The sequence below is a fragment of the Dunckerocampus dactyliophorus genome, chromosome 20 (genome assembly GCF_027744805.1).
Source record: "Dunckerocampus dactyliophorus isolate RoL2022-P2 chromosome 20, RoL_Ddac_1.1, whole genome shotgun sequence".
Classification (NCBI taxonomy): domain Eukaryota; kingdom Metazoa; phylum Chordata; class Actinopteri; order Syngnathiformes; family Syngnathidae; genus Dunckerocampus; species Dunckerocampus dactyliophorus.
The window spans coordinates 15,222,591-15,247,150 of record NC_072838.1 but is presented as its reverse complement, the minus strand read 5'-3'; the positions used below and the strand labels follow the sequence as shown (position 1 = coordinate 15,247,150).

Here is a 24,560-nt window from a genome sequence, read left to right as displayed (position 1 = left end):
TCTCATAATGTTACGACTTAAAAAAAATAATTTGGTTTAATAATTTTATTTAATGATTGACGCTATGACCAAATTACAACCTTTTCTTCCCTTTTATGGCTTTATTCTTGAAAAATTACAGATGATTTTTCACTTTGATGTGATTTCTGAGCTGATTTAAAATGTGTAAATTGGTTAATAGTTGCTAAATAAGTAAACATGTATACTCAAATGGTTGAAAAGCTATGGTTAAAAAGTTAGTGAGACATATTCTCCAAAAAGAATATGTCTATATTGTTTCAGTGGCGGCAGGAGTGAGTGCTCTTCTCTCTATTAGACAATCTTCGACGTTTTTCCTCACTCAGTGAAGCGCAAGCTAGCAAGTAGCCACGGCAGAAACGAACTTTGAAAAAGCTCATGAACAAGCTGTGTTTGCTCTAAAACGTTTGAGTCTTGGGAAACTTTCGTCTTGGTGAGTATCAAAGCACTTAAAAGAGCGTTCTCAAATGTTCCTGAACCGTTATTTTGAATGTTTGCAAAGTTGATGGTGTGATATAGCTGTTAGCTAAAGTATCCCTGTGTTTTAGCTAGCTACTTGTGTTTAGTATATTTAATGTACCTTGTACATTCATAGGTTGTAATTGCATGTTTTGTATGTTACAGTTACCGCACGCTACATGCACGTCAAAGAAAGTTTCACTAAGGCAAGCAAAGTAAGCCTATTGTGTAAGGAGTTTTCTTAATTGGCTCGCTGGCTGTCTAGCAGCATACAGCCACGTGCTGTGAGACCAGCACTGTATGTGAACGTTTCATTTTGAAGCAAGTCATAAAAAACTCCAGCATTTCGCCAAAAGAAATAATTTTGGTATTCTTAACTGACCTTAAAGAGGAATCGTTTAGTCTGATTTAGTTTCAGATAGAGAGGAAAAACATTTTTGGTGTTTTTTTTTTTTTACATAATGTGTGTGAACTTCTGGTCTCAACTGTAAGTAAATAGAATAAAATGAAATTGAAATATACATATTTTCAATGTGACATAACTTCAATTTGAATATAATTTTTTTTAAATTGTAAATTTGATATTTTTAATGTGACTTGGGGGGGTGTAAAGAAAATTCTATTAAATTTACAGTCAAGAAAACCATAAAAAATAATAAGGTAATTATCTATTTTTTAAATAACATAAATTTTACTTAAGATAAAAAAGAAGTACTAAAGTACTAAATCCAAAAAAATCATAATAAAATAAATACATATTTTTTACATGACATAACTTGAATTTAGGTTGAAATTGTTCTTGAAGACTATCCTGTATAATCCAAAATAATATCTTTAATAAATACTTTTTTAATGCAAAATAACATCCATCCATTTTCTATACCGCTTCTCCTCATTAGGGTCGGGGGGGTATGCTGGAGCCTGTCCCAGCTGACTTCGGGCGACAGGCGGGGTACACCCTAGACTAAAAACTAAATACATACTTTTTATGCCACTTGAGTTTGTGAAATGTTCTTTAAGGCATTCTAGTACCGTCCAAAATATATATATATACGTATTTTTTGCAACATAACTTGAAATTGGGTTTAAAAAAAAGGGAAAAAAATGTATGTGACTTCCTTTGAACTTGGGGAAAACAAAAATCTTAGAAACCATTGTGCATGATTACAAAAAAAACAATTCAATGCAAAAGCATGCATGTTTCATCAAACAAACAGTGTTGGCATACTGTTGAGTGTTGGGCTGACCTGCCCCCGGCTGACCTGGGATCCCGCAATAATCATCCCAGGGCTCTTTTAGATGAGGTGTGCATAATGGGGGGAGTTTTTGCTCTCTGAAGGATGAATCAATGTGGCATGAAGAAGTGAATTTCCACCCCATTTCCCCCCGCTGATTACCCCCCCACCACATACAGCTCCCTAATAGCTTGTTGTGTGTCATAAATCTTTTTTTTTTTATACCCCAGCAGCATCACCGTTGTACCACGGCGTATGTCTTACATATTCAAGGGAAAGAAGCGCTGGGATTTGGGTGGCGAAAGCGAGAGGATTCGTGCGTCTCATTCCATTTGTCTGCTTTGTCAAAAAGGTCTTAGCTTACAGTAGCATGAAAGAGCGATGATGTGCAGGCAGCGTGCGCCTCCCTGCTTAATAATAAAGACGAAGACAGGGGGAGTACTGTACAGCAATCATTCGTGTTCTTGGATAATAAGGTGATAATAAGAAGAATAAATGCTAAAACACTGATTGCTGTGAGACACGACTCATTAATCACAATTAATCATCCCGACGTGTGCCCGTTAATATGCGCAAACAAGCACAACAACTTTGATCAAGTCTCCTGAGAAAGCAAGCAAAGCTACGATAGATCACTCGTGTGTGCAGCAGTAATCAGGAACTAGCTGGGTTAAAAGTTTAGTGCCAAGAAAAAGTAAAGAAACTATTTTTTGTGACCTTTGTTGTAAATTCAATTACGATCCCATCACCTCAGACTTTTCTTGCTCGTGAGCCCCCCACCCTTACTGCTTTCAACTAAAAGTCACAGAGCTAAATACAAACAGATAAATGCCAATTTGGACATGGGTTTATGTTAGAATTCAGCAATCAGATATTGATGATTCTCTGTCGACCAATCAATAGACTGCAGTGTATTTGGCACCGCACTTTTTTAACTCTCAAACTAGCACCTCAAAAGAAGGGTGCTAAAAAGTAGTATGGATAAGTTATTTTGATGCAGTCACAACTGTGAACGCAACAATTTAATCGGAAGCAGATCATAATTGCTCTTTCCGTTTAGCGCGGTTAATTGGTCCCAGACCGGACGGTGATAAGTGAATTTCCACACAGCAGCCTAAGCAGGGAAGCGCAGACTTCCCTCTCCGCAACTACTTCGTCCAGCTCCTCCCCGCGGATCCCGAGGCGTTCCCAGGCCAGTTGGGAGACGTAGTCTCCCCAACTTGTCCTGGGTCTTCCCCGAGACCTACCGATCCGACCTGCCTTGAGCACCTCCACAGGGAGACGTCCGGGAGGCATTCTGACCAGATACCCGTGCGACCTCATTTGGCTCCTCTCAAAGTGGAGCAGCGGTTGTACTCCAAGCTTCTCACCTTGTTTCAAAGAGAGAGCCCGGACACCCTACAAAGAAAACTCATTTCGGCCACTTATACCTGCAATCTTGTCGTTTCGGTCACTACTCAAAGCTGACTATACGTCATGACTTATGGTCATGAGCTTTCTGTGAAGTAGGATTCCTTATTTATACATCAAATATTTTTGTAGTTAGAGCATAGAAAACCTATTGACCATTTTTATTATGATTAGTATTTTTATGTAATTTTTATATTATATATATTTTATTAGACATCAAATAACACCCCATAGTCACCTTTACACTCATATTACCCGGTATAGTTGACATAATCAGACAACGTTAGCCAAGCCAGGGGGGCGGCATTACTCAGGTGGGAGACTGGTCGTCTCCCAACCTGAAGGTTGCATTTTCTATCCTCTGCCCTCCCGTGATCGTGTCCAAGTGTCCTTGGGCAAGATACTGAACCCCCAGTCGCTCCTGATGCTGCGTCGTCAGTAGCTAAATGTGCTAGCGGTGTCAAAGCGCTTTGAATGCCTTGGAGGTGGAAAAGCGCTATACAAGTGAAAGACCATTTTACTTTTTAAGACATAAATACGACTCGTGCTAGTGCATGTTGCAATAAATGTGTTCCGGATGGGTGAAGGACAGGAAGTGACGTCGAGGATTCAGAGTTGAGTTTTACCTTGGAGTGGATTACGGCCTCAACAGTAGCCCAGGTTGTTATTGTGATTGTTTATTGTGCCCTTTTGTGAGATCATTCAAGGCTGTCAATCCAGCAATCAAGTCTGGAGCTTGTGTGCCTCACTGAATATTACAGTAACATTACTGACACCTATTGACGAGTGTAGGACACAGCGAATCATTACGTCTTTGAATGCATCTTCTGAATGCCTTATATTGGTATTTTATTTCACTGAGCCACTTTGATGCTAGACTATACTTAATTTAGGGGAAAATTATGTAAAATTAGCTTAAATATGCAGGGTTTTTTTTGTTTTTTTATACTAATAATAGACAGTATTCAACCACAAAACAGCATGAATTATTAATTAATGTAGTTTTGAAAAACTGTGATAGAGCAAAGCTGCAAAATTCAAACCGTGGCAAAGGACAACTGGATATATAACAAGTCATTTTTAAAACTCTAACAATAATTTGGAGTGCATGAGAAAGTGGAAATGAAAACGTAGCTCTGTTTTGACAACGTGGTCATTTACTAACAAGAATATTGCACAACACAGCAGTAACAGAACCAATGTTGTAATAGCAGTAAGGAGGACACTGATGATGAGTTCACAGTAAAAGAAAGTACGGCAAGTCGTAACGCCAACATTTGAAAGTGCATGCAGAGGTCGATAAGACTGTTGGATGCTCACCATTCATGACACTTCAAATAAGAGGTTGCCTACAGCCACAGCCTTTAACGCGAGCGCGTCCTCGGCAGTTCTTTTCTTTTGTAGAGTAAACCAATTTAATTGTTGAATGAAAACTTTATTTGACTGTGTGTAGTTGGCGGTGAGTTCAAGTTCATCCCTGTCGACGTCGCAAACGAAACAAGCCTTAAAAGTGAAACATCGTCACACAAACACATGCCGACTCGCAAAGATGAAGGAGGACATGTTCAGATTGAAGGTACAACAGTGTGTTTGTTTACCGTCTTCTTTCACCATCAAACGGCCTGCGATGTGAATCTTGTTGCTTCTTCTTGGTTTTTAGAAGGCGGCAGGAAAGTCTCCGTCAGAACCACGTCGCAACATTCATCCTTTTTTTTTCTTTGCTGTCAAGAGTTTTGCATACAAATGTGACGACAAAAGTGGCAAAGCGGTCATGAAGAGCAGCGGGGGAGCGCTGAGCATTAGTCATCCCTGCAGACAGACGCACTAATTAATGCTTTAAAGAAGAAGAAGAAAAACGATTTCCATCTAGCTCTCCTTCACCTAATCAGTTTTATAATAGAGTTTTTGTCCTACTGGAGGAAAATGTAGTTTCTCACACTGCTACTTGCTTTGCCTTTAACAACGTTGTAGACATAGTTCCGCTACAAAAAGCATCAAAAGTAAATATTGTCTACGTCAGCATGCTTCTTCGTACCACTTCTGATTCTGGGGCAAGGGGATCATTCAGTCTTCAAACAGAAGAAACGAGAAAATCCATTCCTCAACATGATTGATCGCAGTGTTTTTGTTTGCTTGTGTGATACTTCCTGGTTCGCAGTACGACTGAGGATCATACCAGTTTTGATTCTGGAGCAAGGGAACGTTCCCATTTTGACTCAAACGGCAAAAACAGACAATTCTGAGTTAGCTGTGAAGCTGCATGTTTGTGTTTGTCCCTGTATTTGTTAGCTAGAATAGTTAGTTAGCTAGAATAGAATAGTTCTATTTGTACTCGGAAGTCGGGATTTCCAAGTTCCTCGTCGGACGTTTCAACTAGAACACCACGCCGAGGATGTCCTACTCGGAAAGTCTGAGAATCCTCACCACTCCCGAGTTGGCTTTCAGAAATGGCTGCCCCAAGTGTAAACAATAAGTATATTGCACTTCAGACTAGTTATTGTTGCACTAAATTAGCCACATACGTGCTATTGTTCCATATATGTATATGTTAATGTTGCTGGAGTTTAAATGACCTTTTTTCATGTGGTATTTGCCAACTACAACACAGGCTGCGCTAACAATGGCCTGGTAGATTGGTGCCAGGCGTGTTGTTTTTATTTCTGTTTTCGTGACCTGTTCATCATTTAAGCGAGAGAATAGCTTTCCTGGAGGTGGGAATCTTGTTTTTCAACTTTGTAACCGGAACATCACTACCACGCCTGTGACGTCATTCCCAGTTGCATCTTCTGAAGGAAAATAGAATGCAGTATAAGAAAAAAAAAACTACCTTTTTTTGCTGTGCGGTGGGAGAAATGGTCCTATTATACTACAACGGAAAAAAGACAACAAATTCATCAAACAAGAGTATGTCCTGTTTTCACGTTCTGTCCTTAAGATTTTTTTGCCGTTATTGAAGTAATATCTTTATTATTTACATCTTGACACTGAAAAGTTTGTGAGACCTAAATTTGTTGGATATGCTAGTATAGCTGATATTATTTATTTATTTTTTAAAATTTATTTGTCCAGTAAGACTTGAAAAGAATTATTTTCTTAGAGGCTGATCATTTCTATCATTATTTCATTCCAGAGATTTTAAAGTTGTTCTATTGTCTTGCACATCTGATCCGGTACCAATCTTTTTTTTTTTTTTTTAATAAGCTTTTGTTACAAACGTGAATTTGTGGAAATGAAAATGTTTATGAAAATAGTTCTTCAAAGCATTAAAAATAATGCAACCAAAGTATGACTAAATTCACTGTTTTTATTACACAGCATGACCAACAATGTTGTTTTGTAGCAAACCTCTGTGAGTCAGGTCCCTAATCCAATAAAAGATAAAATTGGAAAAGATGGGCATGCAAAATACTTTTAGGGTAGGACTAATCATTTGACATGGTTATAGATCAATTTGTGGTGTGATTTAGAATATATGACATTTTTTTTAGCAATAGTAATTTATTGACGGTCCTTAGTATGAACAACCAGTGGTTAGGGCGGCATTTCCCGTGCAAGCTCCCCGCACCATGACACAGCAGTCCAGGCACAATGAGGAGGAACTACCGCTGCAGCTACGGAGGCGAATATCCAACGTCCAAAGTGAAACAGCTGTAACCTCACCAAGGTACACTGCAGACATATTCTGCATGGTGGTGTTAAGTTTTCTTCTTCTTGCAGGTGGCGGGAGTCGAGTGGCAACCAGCTTTGAGGCACAATACTGCACCTACCATGTTGGAGTGTGGCCCAGAGTTACGATCTTCAAAATACAGTGGATCGGGATATCCCCAGTTTGCAAACACTGTAAGTCTGATGGCTGGCCAAACTCTCGTTGGAAGTGCTTCTGATCTGACTTAGCCTTCTCACAGGGCGGCCGGCCTCTTATGATGCTTGGCGGTAGTCAACTGGTTTGCCTCAACGAATGTGCTTCTTCATCACAACATCATCATCTTCTAGTTTGGGAAGATGGAAGGTCTGAATTCACATTAAGAGACAATAAATTCCAGTAGCACAAGTGACTAATTGTGAAGTCTAGCATTTGTGTTTTTTCGTCCATCTGTTTGTCAGCTCGCACTGCAGGCTACTTCCTGGCTTATGCAAGATGACGTAAGCACAACAGACGAATGGGACTCCAATAACTGGCAATGAAAACATCTGTCAGAAAGGTATTAAGGTAACAATATGTTTATTACTGTTGTTGTGGTTTGCAGTGCTGTCAGAAATAACAATATCCTTTTGAAATGGTGCATGTGTAGCGATTCATTCTTGCAGCACTCTGAGCTTTCTCATCACAAACAGATTGTCAGCTCATCCCGATTCCATTGACTCCATTTGCAGCGTATCTAGCAAATCCAGAGAACAGCGGCACTAAATCCACTTTCCCCATTTCGCTCGGAAAAAGAATCTAAGCCCCGTGGTGACGACCATTCTCTGCGCTCTCTTTGATTTGACATTCCATTTTATTACTCGTGGCCAGTGGGCTGGCTGCGCTTCCGTGGCAGGCCGACGTGGAGGGAGGCTAATGCTGCCACAAAAGTGGCCCTCCAGTACGTCAATGAGCAGAGCGCCGTAGTCACCACGGTCAAGGTTATGATGCCACCAGAGCCATTTCTGTCGTATTCTGTCACGCTGCCGGGGAACAATTTCAGACCAGCGCTTATCCCTTTTACTTGTCATTTAAATTCACAGATTGGATGTTACATAATGTAGTGGGGAGCAGTGTAGATGAATAATAAAATCAGCTTCTAAATTTGTTTTTTCATTGTTAAAAAGAAAGTTATTTTGTTGCTGGCTTCCATTTGGCATCTTATTATTGTTATTATTAGTAGTGGTAATAGTATTATATGCAACATCCTGACGCCATGTCATTTCTGAGGTCATAATAATATTTATTTATTTTTATTTATTTGTTTTTACTTTAAATATTTAATGGTGATTTTTTTTAACTAGATTGTTTTAGTTTCCTTTTAAAAAAAATACATAAAGATATAGTGACTACAAAGTATTAAATTAAGATAGGACTTTATATTGTTTTGTTTTTATTGTCAAAAATGATTTAATATCATTCTTATTGTTGTATTATATTGTATTACAATTTATATTTAAACATTATATTTACATTTTTGTACATTATACGTACCAGTATTATGTTTTTAGACTGATTAGTGCCCCAGTTTTTCTTTTAATCAATTAACATTTTCACATTGTTTTATTGAATTGAATTATACTGGTTTTATTTTTTCAATTTAATTTTTATCACAAAAGAAAAACATTCATACATATAGAGTACATACACAGGCTTTAGTATTTTTTGTAAGTTGCCTATCTTATTTTAAGGTTATCTAACTTTTGGGGGAAACTTTTCTTTTCTCCCTGACAGAGGTCACATGTCCCTCAGCTCAAATCAATCTTCAGGCTTGGCTTGAACTCTGTAAGTCAGATAAACTCTATTCCTTTCTTTATTTTGGCCATGTTTCTTCCCATACCCTTTTCCCACTCGACCTTCAGCATGTGCCCTTTAGCATGGTTGACTTTTCAAACAAGGACCTGGGTGGCTTTATTATTATTAGAGTGGCTGAGCTTCCTCATTGATCCGACTTCAGTATCAAATGCGTGATACCCGATCCACACCATTGGACCACACTGTGGGGGCGGACTTTGCAGCTACAGTACCCCGCTTTAACCGAGCAAAGTAAATCTGATACACATGAGTTATTGACCAAGAGTGGATTTACTACCACAGAAGGAATTGTAACACTGTTGATAAAATCATGAATTTCCAAGCATGCATTTTGCGTCTGTAACACCTTTCACACTTTAAAAACTGACTTTTTTTCCCGGTTTTGCAGTGTTGCGGTTCCGTGTGAATGGCTTAACACCCGAAACATTCCCCCCGTCGTGTGGCAAGTAATTGCCACACTGATTGCAGGATTCTGTGTGGCTGTGTGAACAGTTACGACAATATCACACTGTCACTGGGTTTCTTGTGAAATGCACAGATACATGACAGTCGTCCCTCGCTACATTGCGGTTCGAACATCACTCCCTCACTTATTGTGTTTCTTTCCAAAATTAATTAATTAATGAATGATCACTGTTTCGTGTTTGACTATGGCCTACTATTAGTCAAAAATATTGAAAGATAAGTTATATGTGTTATTCTGGTCACTAGGCGTCAGTAATGTTACACTGATGAGACATGATTAGATTAGATTACCTTCACACTGCATGGAGTCAGCCATGGTCCAACATGACATAGTGAAAAGAAGTTCTGCTCCCATTCTGTGTGGAAGTGGTCAGTTTTTGACTTCTTAGGTTGTCTTTCTTCCCCACTCTGTTTGAAACCCTTTCTTAAGTTTAGAATAAATAAATTGGAGGCTAACTAGTTAGCAGCGGCGGCCGTCTGTTGTGTCCCTGCAAAAGAACAACGATGAACTCTCCCAATGCCAGTATGTGTTACGCTATTTATGTGTAGTATGTCATATATTCTATTATAATGTCTACGTCACTATATTGAGTAATACAAGTGTACAGGTGATTATAGGGGTGCTATTTAATGGCTAGAGGGCTCTAATAAACCAAATTTAGAAGGTTGTAAACAGGTTTTCTAAGCTCTATGAAAATATTCCATGTAGAAATATTGATTCCTACTTTGCGAAAATTCACTTATCACGGTTGGATTTGGAACAAATTAACCACGATAAACAAGAGATTATGATACTGTTAAAACTCTTGATGTGTGTTTGGCTACAACGTGACACCACCAACTACTGGCCTGGAGTGCACACTACAGCAAATACTTTCGCATTTGCCACTTTTACATGTACTGTACACCTGAACTTAGTGTATTGTCTAATTCAAGACTGTGTAGCACAGTGTTAAAATGTAATTTTTCCAGATAAAAAGACTTAATTTTTCATAATAAGTCCTTGTATTTCTTTATTAAACACATCTATTACAGACGTCAATGCATTCCCTGTCCTTCGCCAGCAATAACTACAGTCTTAGGGAGCTCCTCTATTATCATTGTTGAGGGTGTGGTGTATGTTTAATAACCTCCCCATGTTCAACCTGACCCCCTCTGCTCCGTAGATTGGTTATCGATCCCGCTTCCCTTAAACGTAGCGCTGCATGCACTCGTTCCTTTAAACCCAGACATCTAACCGGCGTCCCGCCACTACTGTATCTTGTTGCATGAAAAATGCTGAACGGGATGAGCCCTGTCATATTCTCCGGCAGCCGCCCTCCTTATAAATAATGATTATTTCAGAGGCCCATCAATTCTGCTTTGTGGAGCAATATTTTTCAGAGAGTTTATTTTTCCAATTCAATAGCCGCTCATATTTCATTACCTGAGGTTCTTTTTCTCCGTCGTGAAACCGAGAGCGAGAGGGCTTGTTGTAATCCACGGCGCACAGCAACACAATCAATAAACATGATAGAGAGTCTAATCAATCAATAGCACTTTTCCTGCACATCAATCTGGACATACGAGCTACTAGATAAACTGCTTTCTGATGGATTTAGGATTCTTATCGGATTCTGATATTTCATGCGGTTAGGGATGCAAAAGGAAATAAGCAGCTATGAAACTAGCAAAAGTGTATTATATTGTCCCAGGTTACAAAAAAAGTATCCCACTGCAATTAGCAGCAGTGCTGAAAAACTTTGCTTGAATGTTAGGGAAAAGGGATGATTACAATTATAAATATTACTTTGCATGTACTTTTTGCTCATTTTCACACACGTTGATTACAGTGGTCGTATGTAGTGTAGTGCAGAGCCAACTATCATGGTCTTCCTCTTCTCGCAGTAATGACTGCGTCTGTGCTGGAAATGAGCTGAGCGACCGCGTGTGTGGGCGTACAGTATATTCTTGCATTTCAATACGATTCTCATGCACTGTGTAGCAGCATTCATTAAAACGAGGGGAGGGCTTGATTCTGACTTCTTGAATGTGACATTTTGAACTGTTTTTATTGCCAACTGCATCGAAAGAAATACAGTGGTGCAAATAAGACAGAATATCATTACCAATACAGAAAAGGAACAATAAGTAAAGGTTATGGATTAGGTTATTAATACCTATTTGATTGAGTGAAATAAATGCGATTCCCAAGCAAAACATGGCTGAGTATCTCAGGAGGGATTTCGGTCCACTCCTCTGTAGCACGTGTGTAAACTCGTGCCGTGGCGGGCCCAGACACTGCAGGTGATTTTTATTATCAGCACCTCCTTCAATTTGAGTGAAGGAGTTCATCAACTAAATCACCTGCTGGAGAAACTAGTTGGAGAGAAAACCTGCAGTGTCTCGGCCCTCCATTGACACATGTGCGCTGTGTATACTCTCTCTGACCAAACCAAGGGTTTTGGCAACTTGAAGTTTCACCTCTCGCCATAAATTTGAAAAGGGACTATCGAATGGACTTTCACTTATTTTACTTTGCGCTTTGATTTTAGCTGCTTCACTCAATCGCGTTTTTTCAAAATATATTAATAAATCAGCGCTGTTTCGTGGTTTCCTACGGTCTATTATTAGTAAAAAAATATGCATATTTCAGCAAAGTTAATGTCTTTCTGGCCTAAATTGAGAATTTTCAAGCATAAATGTCTCTGAATGGACTAAAATATAAAATACATATAAGGCATTCAGAAGACACATTCAAATACATACTGTATTGTTGATATGTAGTATTCTACACTAATCACTAGGTGCCAGGAATCTTACATGAGACAATAGAAGTGAGACAACAGAAAAACAGAAGTACTCTGTGATAATGGTCCCCTCAATGCTAATGTGTGAGTCTGTATTATGTTTTATTTATGTCTCAAATGGCTTATTTTCTGTGTTTTATGCCTACTACATTGGATAATATGAGTGTAGATGTGACTATGGTGTTGTGTCATGCCCGGAGAGCTCTAATAATGATAAATGACTGTATTTAGAAGGTCATAAACAGGTTTTCTATGCCCTAACTACGAAAATATTTAATTTATAAACAAGGAAACCTACTTTGCGGAAATGCACTTGTCACAGTCTGGTCTTGAACCAATTTACTGCGATAAACGAGGAATGACTGTACAGTACAGCACAGCGCTTTTCTACCTTCAAGGTACTCACTTTGGCACTGTTGCCACGTTTACCTACTGATGATGGTCTCAGAAGGCCGGAGGATCAAACCAGCAACATTCAGGTTGGGATAAGACCACTCTACCACCTGAACCACACCTCCCCTCAATTATACCATCGACCCACACTACCTTCACGATCGAATGGTAGCTTGCGATCGACGTAATGGGCACCCCTGGCTTACAGTATACAAGTATACTAAATGTTGGTGTGTCTTTCCCCCTCTTACATATGTTGGTTTCAGTCTGTGCACAGTGATAGGCAGCCAGCTGGTCCGTCTCACTGTTCTGTCAGCCTCCCTCCTCTTCAATCAATCATTTGATTAGCAGTTGCAACATTTGGAGGGTGAAAATAACGCCTGGAATTGGTGACTGGGGTAAAATTAGCTGGAGCTCAAAGCCCCATGGGATCCCTGCAACCTGCAAAACAAAAGCATAATGAGGCCCCCCCAAACCCTCTCTATGTTGCCACACTTGGAATGTCGTTATGAGCCTTAGCTTGTGACTGTGCTACAAGGAAATCAATGAATCGTAAAATGCTCTGTGTGACCCGAAACAGCAGTGGGGTGTCACATAGAACTGTACACACCGAGCGACGTGGAACACACAAGTGCTTGATCCCGCTGTTCGCAGCAAAAGACGAAGCTACCAGCTAGCTGGCGCACACTGTGGCGTTTCATGGCGAGCAGGCCGCTGTGCTTTCACACACAGAAAAGTCATTCGCACAGCTTCCACTTAGCCCGACTGTCAGGACCTCAGATCGGTGGAAGAACCAGGGAGCCGCGGGGGTTCTGCTGGTGAATGCTGCTTTATGTTGAGGTGGATTAGAAGATTTAAGTGCTCAGGATGACTCCTTCATGTCAGGATTTCACTAGTAGCTGGAGGGCTGGACTCCTTTTTGTAAAAGGAAGACACAATGTTTTTGCCTTGCTTTTCTTAACCATACTGCTCAGGCACAATCCAGAAAAACGTGCTTTTAAAACTGAGATTATCATCATGCTGGCAGCTGCAGCCCCCCATATTGCCATGCCGTCTACTTGCAGTGATTATCTCCACCAATAAAAGCTCACGTTTGTATGTTTGTTAACAGCATAACTCAATGTTTGTTTTCACCTTTGTTTACTACCGATATACAGCAAACAGTTACTTGTTTGTAGGGATCAGGACAGAAAATATAACCTTTATCCTCCAATGTAGCATCTCTAAACAGCTCAAACAAACCTCGACACTACAACATCATCTGGAGCAGCTCAACAGTATTTATTTAATGACATGAGAAAAACATCACAAATGAAATAAAAGTCCTCACACTCACTACTCACTTACAGTATAAGCACTGGTCTGGAAGACTTCTCGTGGGAGTAGCAAATAACTGACTTTCTTCCTTCTGTTACTTTCTTTATGTTGGATAAAATGAAGTGCTGCCTGATCATGTGATGATGCATTCAAGCGTACTGGTAACTTTGAGTGTTAGTGTTAGAGTATCAGACATCAACAAGTCAGAGGAAAAATGCTGACGGCACTGTGGGCCAAGTAGCTGACCCTGTGAGGCTTTGACTGGCTAAAGACACAGCATAGCCCCTTTGCTAATAAAGTTTAAGTGACATGGGCCAGCACTTCTGATTCTGAAGGCCCTGGGCAGATACACTGCCATGGCATCATATAGAGTAGGGGCGTCTAAACTTTTTCCACCAAGGGCCACATACTGAAAAATGAACGGATGCAAGAACTACTTTGTTATGTGTTTACATGCGCGGATGAAGACCCGAAACGCTGTGGAACACATACAAAACAATGGGCAGGCTACAGCGCACAGTGATACGACGGGAGAGAAAGTAACGCCGAGTGACTATGAGGTCTGATTTTTTTGAGGAGGCATTTTCGTCATGCAAATGTGTTAATCATTTGAACGCGTTTTTTTGAGAAGCCAAACTCTTTACATAAGTGGACCAACCAACAAACCGGAACTACGTTCCTCATCACCAAAATCCGACCAGAACCTGGCTCACGGGACGAAGTAGGGGGTAAGTCACTGTTGATGCACTACACTACTGATGTCATACAACTTCATGTTAAAAAATCAGAACTGTCCATTTAAAAGCATCGGAATCAGTAATCGTTAGGAACCAGAATTGTTCAAATTCATTCACGATGTATGACGTCCCATCAGCAGCGTGCAGGTAGTCCGCGCTTGGTCCCATGAGCCCAGTTCTGGTCAGATTTTGGTGATGAGAAATGTTACTTATTGGGCTTACTTAAGTAGTTTAGAGTTTGGCTTCTTAAAACAATATGCTTTGGGAAGTGTAATACATTTGCATGACAAAAATGCCTCCTTCAAAAAAAACATCCCTCACAAATCGCTCGGCTTTACTTTCTCTGATGTCATATTAGTGCGCACTATGGGCTGTCCATTGTTGTGTATGTGATCCGCTGTGGAACACATATGTAAACAAGATGGCTGAAACGCTTGCAGGCGATGTATCTTCATCATATACATAACAATGGACTGCCCATAGCGCGCATTAACATGACGTGACATGACATATAAGACATAAGACATAAGTTTTAGTATTAAAGTATAAGTGTAAGTCTTAGTATTAATGTACTTAGTCTTAGACTTTTGTTTCTTCTTTTCAGTTTAAGCCAAGTATACTTCACTGTACTTTTATAGAAAATATAGTTTATAAAAAGTCAACTTCAAGTATACTTACTCAGTTTTAGTATAAAATAAGTATACTCATTGTGCACTTGAATGAACTTGTTTTTGCTAATGGGCACCACTATCTGGCGTTATCGTTGGGCCTCGGAGGTCTTTGCTCTACTTTTCCGCCTTGCAAACTCAAGGTAGGAAATACAAAGTTTTACAACAACTGTGCACAGGCTAGAAAATTGCTCCGTTGCCTGAAGAAATGTGGGCTGTTACGAATGAAAGGAAATATATCATCGATCTTACAGCAGCAAAATGTTACATTTATCTCGACTGAGACGTTCAGTGTTTTTTTGCGACGGGCCTCAATCAAATGATTATACGTGCACTGGGTGAAACCTATTTGTTTCCCTTCACTCTAATGGGCCCCTACATATGGGCTCTTTCCAGTCCGGTGACCACAACCTTCAATTTCATACATGGCTCTCTGCGTCGGCGCTAGTTGTATGAATTGCAACCTAGGTTTTATTTCTGACTGGCAACATTTAAATTGTACACTACTTTATTTACCAAACAGGGTGGCCATCGTCTCTATGCTATTTGTTATGTACATATATACAAATAAATATATTTGTTATTTTTCTTTGTATTTTTTATGAAACACAGCTAATTAAATTTGACAGCCCTCAAGTGGTTGGTGGTAGTACTGCTAGTTGGTGTAATAACATTTCTCTCAAGATAACGTGTGTTGTTTTATAGAACATTGTCGCACATGCAACGCTCACCTGCACTTTAGCCTCAAGGTACATGTTCTCAAATAGACGTTTTGCACCTTCACCTGCTCAAAATGTCACCGTTGTCTGACAATTTTAAGCAGCTTTCAACTTTTTTTTTTTTTTAATTCTCAAGCGAGCTGACACCTGTCGTCTTGATTAGAGAAATGAATCAGCCTGCTCATATTCTAAAAATATGCCCGATGAATGTTAGCGCCTGCTTCTCGAGGATCTATAATTAATGTGGTCACATCCAGCGCGGGAAGGAGAAATTTGATGTTCCTCCTCTTCCTTCTCCTCCCTCCTTCCCTCCCCTCCAGATCTCCCCCCTGCAACCCAATAATGCCCAGGAGAACAAAAGCGAACTGTGAAAGCATAAATAGAAGCATGGTATCAAAACTCTCTATTTGCCGCCATTGCTGTTCTGACAGCTGCCTGTGCTAATTAGCCATCAAAAGTCTCCTTCTTATAGCAGGACCTAACACCCCTTCAGTATCATTACTGCTGGCACGGCTCGTTGATGCTGTTTGCTCCCCCTTGGCATCAGCATCACATTGAAATGTTAACAAACTTTCACAGTAGTCCTAAAATTTCAAAAATCAGCGGAAGCGCTAAAGTGGTACTTTGCTGGTATCAACTTGGATATATTTGGCTTTTTTCCCATTTTTCTTGCAATGCTTATTCCAAAAGCGATAAAAAAAACACGATACCGACCATAGAACCTAACGTGACAAATTCTCCTGGCTCCTTGGTACAATATGACTTATGTGCTTGACAATAGTTTAAAAAAAGAACAACTTTTTACATTGTGAAGACATCAGTCATTCATCATCAGGGTTAGCGTGAGAGGGTTAGTAGGGTTACAGGTGGGGTTAGGGTTTAGGTTAGGGTTAGTGTGTTATTGTAGTTATATTTAGAGATTAACAGCGGTGAACTTCTTTTTACACTTGTATGACTGTTAAGAACAATAACAAGTGAAATCCATGTAGTTGAAATACTAATATCGATGTTCATTACTGTTTGTCACCCATTTCAAAGGTCCAGTGCACGTTCTATTGTTTATGTTTGCTGTATGACAGCTAAAATGTTAAGATGCTACCATAAGAGTGCCTGTACAATGAATGATAGTTTTATGATGGCTAAAGGTAAATCGCTGGATCTACTTCCATTGGTTCATGTGGGAAATAGTCATTTTAAATTGGTGTTGGACAGCAGAGGCTGTACTTTGTGCTGGCCATGCTGGTTGCAGCTTTATTGGGCCTCTGTGGCGTCGCTGATATGTGACACCCCGCTGGCTGTCATGGCTTATTAATCTGCACATCACTGCCAGTGCAAGCAAGAGTGGACTCTTTGTTTAGTTTGACTTCATCAAAGGGTCTCCCCCCCCTACTTTATGTGAGGGCTGGTGCGTATCCCTTACATTTGTCACTGATGACAAATAAGGCTCATTTAATCTCACTGACTGCTTGGGAGACAAACGACTGATGGGAAATTGTCTTGTTTGTCGAGGGTACAGGTGGCCGTTTTTGCATAGTGCAATTGGCTCGTTAAAGGTTGACTCACCCCATAAAATCTCTCATTTTAAGAACTGCCACTTTCTATTAATACGACTCACAGACAATCTGCTCAATTATGCAAATGGTGTGTTATAAATTAAACGCGGCGCCACTGCCGCGCTGCTGTTGTCTTTGCTTTTTCCCATTGCAGTGCATCTGCAGGTAGCTGCGGGGGTCAAAAGTGCAAAGATCGGTGCATATGCTCGCTGGTTTTGTAGAGTTGTTGACCGTTAATGGGAGGTGCTGATGATGTCAGCACGCTTGTCAGTGCAATTTAATAGACGTGTGAGTTCACGTCGCCTTTGGCCTCCACGTTACCGTGTGATACACAACACATTAGGAAGTGAGGACAAATCAGTTTAATGACTGGCAACGTGATAATGCCACGTCACGCACAATGATGTTTGGTGTCTGCAGTAGATGGGCGTCAAAGGGCTACGATACCTGCACAGGCGTCCACTACACAATATGAAGTCTTAACCCCAATACAAATATCACATTGTGTGCTTGTGTTTTTCACTATTCATTTTACCTGCTCATTAACTGCAGTAGTAAGTGTGCCCTATAGCCAATATAGTCCATTTTCAATGACAGGAAACCCACCTGAACAGGAGTATATCCTATGCTATTCTATTAGTGTATACCACTAGGGTCAGATGTGGCACGCCATGTCATTTTATGTGGCACTTCTGTGTACTTGAATGATGACTAAGCATACTGTCAAGATACCAAATCCCTAAATGCAGACTTTTTGGTGTTTTTTAGCCTTTTAGCCATATGCGATTGTTTTGTTTTTTTATCCGTATAAACGTTTGCTTTGTGTAAAAGTAACTTCTAATTTCCAAAGTAGTTTTTCATCAATTTCCTGGCGCACACACAGTTGCACAAAAAACTCACTGACTGTGAGTCAATTTAAGCTCACTAAATCATGCTTACTAAAGAGGTTGGGGCATCATCCTTAAAATAAAAAAAACATCACAGGAAAGCGTGTCCTCGCATCAATTGCAAATGTTTATATCTTGTGGCATTTATCCGCGGCCCGACGTCTGACAGCAGGATGCAAGCTTGCGAGAACATGAAAGCCATCACGCTCCGATGGAAGATGACACCGGGGCCGCTCATTTGCTTTCTGAGGTGAGAAGTCCTCAACGGCGTGGTGCCGAATGACCTTGGCAGTTGTGTGTACCACCCCCGGGGAAGATGTGAATTAATAGATCACCTTCACATGATATCCTAAACTTCTTTTCATTCGGCAAGTATTTGACAATTTGTTGGCTAATCAAGGACAGGAGTGAGAGTAAAGTAATCCCTCCTTTGTCACCGTTATTTGCTTCCATACAAGTGAATTTCTGCCAAGCAGGATTCCTTATTTTAAAAGTCATAATACAACAAAATTAAGTTGTATTATTATTTCCATATTTGGTATATTCGGTTGGGGAAAAGTTATAATATTACAGGAATAAAGTTGAAAAATCATGTGAGTAAAGTTATAATATTAGCAACAAAAAAATATTTACGAAAATTATTTAAGAAGACAGTTGAAATATTTGGAAAATTTAAAACAGCAAAAATCGAAAAAAAACAGCAGAGGCCGAAGTTCACACTAATAAAGTGCTGTTTCACCAATCTCACAAAGCTGAGATGCAATTTTTCTTTACAAAATATCCAAGTGGCCCTTGTATCCTATCAATTTTCAGTATGTGTCCCTCAGTGGACAAAGTTTGGACTAAAGCCTACTAGATGTATCATCTTTTCTCAAAGTTTAGTGAAACTCAAGTATTGGTGTGTGTGTTGGTTTTGTTGCCAAGCTAGCAGTTTTCTCCAAGAAGACAAGGGTATTTTTTGCCCTGTTTTGTAAAAGCTAACTAGCTCAAGAAGCGACTGAAGCTTCTCCTCTAGCCTTTCCTCTTCTCAGTTTCCACGGGAACATTTGCATAACATTTTCGGCCGGCGTGGCGCTCTGATGAGTAGGAGGTCCCTCCCGCTCGGTGAAGAATATAGCAAGCCAAGTGTGAAATAAAACACACGATGAGACTTGGTAATTCTCGCAGATTGTCAACAACTGGGCCATGAGCTCGTTCCAGGAATGTGGAGTACATTTCTCTGCCTGGATATGGAAGAAATGTGTTCATTTTCACTTGACTCGCATATGCATGAGGATAAACCGCTAGAGGTAGAAGCAGAGGGTGTTTTAAGGGCTAAACTAGTCCGCCATGTATTGTAGTGGTAATACTGCTTGAAAATGTTTTTCGTATGATTCAGGGTTTGGCAGGTTTCCCCAGCTTCCCAGGCCAGAAAGGCACCTCATGGAGGCTACCTGAAAAACAAAACATTGAGGCTGTTAGATATTATTACCTTTAGATTCAGTCTATTAGAACAGTGTACTTTCAGTGTAAGAGCTTCTCACTGAAGGCCTTCTTGACACACACACTCACACAGCACAACTAAAGTTGCACAACATTTACAGATAACCCATGGGAGAGTACTGAGGGGAGAAGACGGGCTATCAGCATAGTTAAAACCAGTTAAAACACACTTTCACTCTCCAGGCACACAGGCTTAAGTTTCACTTTCTAACTATATAGACTCTGTGTACTTTTATTCTGAGCTCTTTCGTCTATCTTCCTCTATGATGATAAGAGTCCAGCGCTGTAACCAAATATATTGCTCTTATTTTTCAAATATAATTTCTAGGCACACAAGTTTAAGTTTCACTTTCTAACTATATATACTCTGTGTACTTTTATTCCGAGCTCTTTCGTCTGTCTTCCTCTATGATGATAAGAGTCCAGCGCTGTAACAAAATATATTGCACTTATTTTTCAAATATAATTTCTAGGCACACAAGCTTAAGTTTCACTTTCTAACTATATAGACTCTGTGTACTTTTATTCTGAGCTCTTTTGTCTGTCTTCCTCTATGATGATAAGAGTCCAGCGCTGTAACCAAATATATTGCTCTTATTTTTCACATATAATTGGAAATCCTTTTAAACTTTGTGATCATTGACTACTTCTCCGACAGCAACGCGGCTGAAAAAACCCGGAAGAAAGCGATGAAAGAGAAGAAATAGCCATTACAGAGACATTACAGAATGGATGAAAATGGACCACTTTGTTTGGCTTCTTCCGGGACCCCTAATGAGGATTTAGAAGCTTTCCCAGACCTCCTGTCCAGAAAATGGGTTGACTGTTTTTCATCCAACCTTTACAAAAACGGACGAAAATTGACCAAACAGTAAAGTGGCATTTTCTGCCATTTTCGGGTCCTGCCAGGACCCCCAATGAATTAAAAAAAGAGGTTTGTGGCATCACCTGAAAAAACAACAGCCTTTTTCTTCCTACTCTTACGAAACGAACGAAAATGGACCGCACAAAAAAGTGGCCTTTTTGGTTCCTGCCGGGACCCCAAATGATAATGAATTGGAAGGTTTTCCAGACCTCAGCAAAACAAAACAATTGTGTACTTTAACTGTAGATTAGGTTTTCTTCCTGTACATTTTTCTTGACACCTTTAATTACATTTCATATGGTATGACTGATTTTCACCCCGGAGTGAAACGTCTAAGTTTTGCAGCGACCATATTTCTGTATTTCTCAACGTGGCAAGAGACCCACGAGCTCTGCTCCCTATGAATAGAAGCCATATCTAATCTCATTTTATTTCCGATCACCCCTTATTAATCACACTAAATTTATAATATGTGTGACTTTTTTTTCTCATCAATCACCCCAGTCGTGAGCTTCCTTAGCGGCAAGAACAGCTGCTTTGTTATGAGCCGCCCCGTGCCACGGTATAAACAGTAGAAAAGTACAAGCTGCTGTAAAAGTGAAATATTGCTGCAGGTTATGACCTGCTGTTTAGAGAGCAGCAAAGGTTGCAAAAAAAAAAAACAAATAAGTGTGAATATTGATGGTGCTGGCAGCAGATACAAAGAGAAAATTCATCTACTGTATGTTGTTACACTTTTAGCGTGCGAGTGAAACAGCCCCTGGCTTCGCTCCAGTTAAGATTAGATTCAGGGCAACTTGTTTACTTGAACTTTTCTTCAACTGTTCATCTATTTATTGCAGTGGTGCGCAGCAGTGAGCCAGATGTTGTTAACTCTCGCTGTGTAGCTAAATTATTGCAACTAGCAACGTGTACAACTAGAATAACAGTGAATGTAACAGGTGCCAGCTAGCATGGCTAGTTGTGTGAACCTCACTCCCCGATGCCTGAAGAGCTGCACTGGACAATGACTTGACAGCCCAGGGCTTTTAACTCATTGGCAGCGCTGCTTGACTTAACACTGAATTATTGCGTATGCGTGAACGCAAACACCCCCTTCTGTATGTTAGCAGGCCACTTCCAGGTTCATGGAGGATGACATAATAATGGGACTGTCCCACTTTTTATTCAGGGGAACGAACACATCTTGACTCAAACACCAAAAAACAAAAATGTACTCTACTATTAAAACTTAAAAAAGGTCCTATATTTGTTTTTGTTTCATTTTCTGTCCACTTCTTAGCTAGCAGGCTACTTCCTGATTCATGGAGGATGATGTCAGGCCATTGGACTGAACCTTTTTTAATCGGGGGTGGGGGGAAGGGGTACATTGCGTATTAAACACCAAAAACAGAAAATATATTCATCTAACAAAAGTGAAAAAATAGTGGAGCATCATTCTTTTTTCATATCGCCTTACAGTTTGCTAGCTAGTTTGCTAGCTGGAGGATGATGTGTTTTTAATCTTGGACAGAGGGGACAGGAAAATCAGCAAAAACCAGAAAATATATTAATATAACAAAAGTGAAGAACGGTGGAGCTTCATTTTTTGCTGATTGTTAGCTCGCAGGCTACTTCCTGGTTCATGAAGCATGACGTTATCTTATTGTAGCGTACAATTTTGGATTCTGGGGAACGGGAAACTGTTCCACTGTGAATCAAACAGCAAATATTAGCAATAATGAAAATAGCAATACTCATGTCATGTTTGTTTGTCGTTTGTTAGCTAGCCAGGCTGTACCATTTTTAAATCTGGGGTGTTGGAAAAGGTTCACTCATGACAGTGAGAGTAAAAAGGGAAAATATGCATGACTAGTAAAAGTGAATTGATATGCAAAAGCCAACAGCACTACACAATTTTTGATTTTGTGGTAGCGAGAATGGTTGCCTTGTGAATCAAATGGCGAAAGTGAAAGTGAAAATAAATTAAATTTTTATCGTGATTGTCACTAAAATTGAATGGGAATGTCCTCTCCACTGTCTAAAAGTTTCATAGAAATTGGTTTTGTCATTGTTTTAACCAACTTTGTTTTTTTTTCTTAGTTTTTTCCCGTCTGGGTTCGCCACAGCGAGTGAATCGCATGATTTTTTAGGCTTTTTAAATTTTTTTACACCGGATGCCGTTCCTGATGCAGCCCAATTTATCCGGACTTGGGACCAGCACTGGACAAACAATAACATGTTTGCCTTCTTTACAAATACATCAGACAAAGACCAAGTTAACATTCATTAGGAGTGACTGTATGTTTCTGGCCACCTGCTGATAAATGTCCAATATTCACTCTGCCTCGTGTTTGGTCCCCTGGCGGGGCAAATATCCGGCTCATTAAGTGCCAAATGCTCCGTATGTACTGTATGTACACTAGCTAAATTTGTGTGTTGTCAAGCTGCCTGCTGTTTGTGCAATCGTATTGAACGCCTTCAAAAATGTCGCATGACCTTAAATTAAGTCAACAACTACAATGGATGTCAAGCTGTACAACTTTTCAGGACAGCAGGGAGAGAAAGTCCTCGTCCTCTGTGAGGTGTAATCATCCTCTCCATATCTCACAGGTGGGTTTCAGTGCTTGCTATCGTCGTAAAACAAAATCATCGGATTCATATTCCTCTTTAACGGAGACACAGGCGGACCTCTGATTAAAATGTCAGTGCCACCAAGGCAAAACCTCACTGTGACCTGCCTGTGTTTGAATTAATGAGCTATTTAGGCAGCGGTTTTCTTCCCCCACCCGTGCCCACTTGCCCAGAGCTGCGGTGTTGTGATTATCCTAAGCTGTGGAGTGCATTTGTGTCGATTAATTTTCATTTGACACTAAGTAGGCAGGCTCATATTCTGCTGCTCGCATGCTGAGGGTCAGCAGTCACTTTGAACTGACGGACACTTTGACATTTACGCTCACACAGCTAGCAGAAGCGCTAACGACTAGCGAGTATCCCGTGGCATTGGGTGTGACACTATTTATATGTAAATTATCACTTCTTAAGTATATTTTCATTTACAGTGTTAAGTAAGGCCAGTGATTCTTCAACTGAAGTACGATAAAAAGTGATTGTAGAGACACACATTTGGAATAATTGCACAGTGAAAGTACGTGCGAGTACGAGCCGTATGTTTGCAGCTAAATGTGGATGGTAAGCAGAAGTAGCAAAAATGGTGGCACTTGAAAAGCTAAATATTTCTGTGGTGATATTTGGTGGAAAAAGTTTGAGAAGCAATGATTATTGTTTCTTACAATAACCTGCTGCCCCCCAGTGACTCGGAGCTTAGACAAGCCATGCTAGCTCGTTTGCGGCTTCGACGAGTCATGTGTTCTTTCTTGGGTTTAAAATACTGCATCAGAAAATGCAACAAACCAAGAAAGGATATTGCGCAATTAAAACAAATTATCGTGTAACATTATATTTGTGTGTTTTTTTTAGCGGACCACTTCCTGGTTCATGGAGGATGCTGTTAATTAAAGGACATCAGCAAGGCCCTACTTTTGATTCCAGGAGAGGGGGGGTGGTTGTAACGTGACACAAATGTCAATAACAGGTAACAATAGTAGGCTTGTATGTGTTTGTTTAGCTAGCAGGCTACTTCCTGGTTCATGTTTATGGAGATGCTTGGAGTATAAACGTATGACCACAGATCAATGTCAAGTCATACGTTTTAGTTAACAGTGTTAATTTATGATAAGAAATGTCTAAATCCATTCTTTGTTACAATAATGTGCTGCCCCCTAGTGACTTGGAGTGTATATTCTTTCTAGCCTTCACAAACTGTAGCTTTATGTTCTTCATAGCCGACTTGATCTGTAGGAAATGCACTCAGGCAAAGTAATGTGTGACATCAAAAAAATAAAATTGAACTTGTCCGTTGATTTCCCAGGTGAGGATCAACACAGAATGTAATACAGAAAAGAGAAACAGAGAGATAAAGACATACCGCATCACTGAATGACCATTAACATATTTAAATTTGACAGCTGCTGTATTAATACAGAGGATGTCTTTCCGTTTGAAAAGGCAAGATTACATGCACACA

The 24,560-nt window shown here is 40.0% G+C and overlaps 1 long non-coding RNA gene across 2 annotated transcripts; it reads left to right on the top strand.

Annotated features, from left to right (window-relative positions):
* Window positions 1–334: 334 nt before the first annotated feature.
* LOC129173155 (uncharacterized) lies at window positions 335–24,355 on the top strand. 2 transcript variants are annotated; one of them, XR_008567173.1, is made up of 5 exons: window positions 335–451; window positions 6,840–6,962; window positions 7,028–7,131; window positions 7,227–7,332; window positions 23,954–24,355. It is a non-coding gene; the product is annotated as an uncharacterized LOC129173155 (long non-coding RNA). The 2 variants fall into 2 exon arrangements; XR_008567174.1 differs by lacking the exon at window positions 23,954–24,355 and adding an exon at window positions 7,497–7,992 and having other exon boundaries at window positions 7,227–7,324.
* The last annotated feature ends 205 nt before the right edge of the window (window positions 24,356–24,560 follow it).